This window comes from Capricornis sumatraensis, chromosome 7, assembly GCF_032405125.1.
Source record: "Capricornis sumatraensis isolate serow.1 chromosome 7, serow.2, whole genome shotgun sequence".
Lineage (NCBI taxonomy): Eukaryota > Metazoa > Chordata > Mammalia > Artiodactyla > Bovidae > Capricornis > Capricornis sumatraensis.
Genome location: NC_091075.1, coordinates 87922647 through 87924421, shown reverse-complemented (window position 1 = coordinate 87924421; position 1775 = coordinate 87922647).

Here is a 1775-nt window from a genome sequence, read left to right as displayed (position 1 = left end):
AGGAAATGGCAACCCACTCCAGTATTCTTGCTTGGAGAATCCCATGGATGGAGGAGCCTTTTAGGCTACAGTTCATGGGATCGCAAAGAGTTGAACACAACTGAGCAACTTCACTTCACGAAATGTCCCATTCCTAGGTGAGACACCATCAATTTACTGGAATAGTCTAGTCTCTTCACTCTTCTCACAGCTTCTGATATTGTTCCTATCCAATCTGTGTTCCACACTTTAGCCCAAGAAATCACGTAAAACATCAAAACTAATTATATCTGTCTTACTGAAACGAGGAGCCAATGGTGAGGGGGATAATAGCCTGCCATGCTGCAGTCCATGGAGTCACAAAGAATTGGATATGACTTAGCAACTGAACAACTTATTGAAATCCTTTTTTTTTTTTCCATTGGCTCCTCATTGCTTATATGGTACTAGTCAGTCATCTAAACTCACCTACGAATCCCCGCGCGATTTGAGCCTCATCTCTCACCACTTTCCACACCCATCTTTTTCGCAAGGATACAGACACAGCACATGTCTTTTGATTTCAAGAATGTATGAGACTCTTGTTCCTGCATCCCTATGTGTGTTATTTCCTTCAACTAGAATATTCTCATTTTATATTACTCCACTCCATCCCCGCTCTGCTGGCCTACCCCTGCTTTGGCATCACTTCTCCTCTGCTATTTGTCAGGTTATCCTTTTCTGAGGTCTTCTGGAAAGTGTTAAATTTTCATGAGATCAGTGTTGTATTTTTTCAGCAGCATATTTTAAGGGCCTATTTACATTTTTGTCTTCCCTCTCAATTTTGAATTTTTTGACAGCAAGGATAGCTATCACTGCATAGTCAGTATCTTGCAGTGCTTGAAATATACTTGCCCATAAATTGATAACATTTAATTGATTGAAATTAAATTGGCTACTCATCCCTAACCTCATGGCCTTGACCTAAACTTACAAAAGAGAGACATGCATGTAGATAGGAAATTTATTTGTGCATTTTAGTGTCTAGTATCTAATGATTTTAAATGTCCAGGACCTTATCCATTGATGATACAAATGTCTGAACAAATGAAATTAGCAATGCTATTTTTCAACAAAGATAAACTAACTCACATGATAAAGTCATATATTTAATTATAGAATTTATAATTAAAGCATTTTGCTATGCTCTTTAATGATTAACAAGCTATCCTTAAAGAAGGTTAAACGATCTATGTAATATTATTTCAATTCAGATGCAGAATCCTCATCTTAACTAAGGAAAGATAATGTGTTGCATGACCTTTTTGTTTTTCTCTGACTTTGCAGTCATCTAAGCATATTTCATAGCTATTCGATGCCACCTACTGGTAAGAGGTGATATTTTTCCTGAAAAGAAAAAGATTAAATTAGGTCTATCAGTTCATGGGAAATAGATGGGGAAACAGTGGAAACAGTGTCAGACTTTATTTTTTTGGGCTCCAAAATCACTGCAGATGGTGATTGAAGCCATGAAATTAAAAGACGCTTACTCCTTGGAAGGAAAGTTATGACCAACCTAGATAGCATATTCAAAAGCAGACATTACTATGCCAACAAAGGTCCATCTAGTCAAGGCTATGGTTTTACCAGTAGTCATGTATGGATGTGAGAGTTGGACTGTGAAGAAAGCTGAGCGCCGAATAATTGATGCCTTTGAACTGCGGTGTTGGAGAAAACTCCTAAGAGTCCCTTGGACTGCAAGGAGATACAACCAGTCCATCCTAAAGGAAATTAGTCCTGGGTGTTCTTTGGAAGGA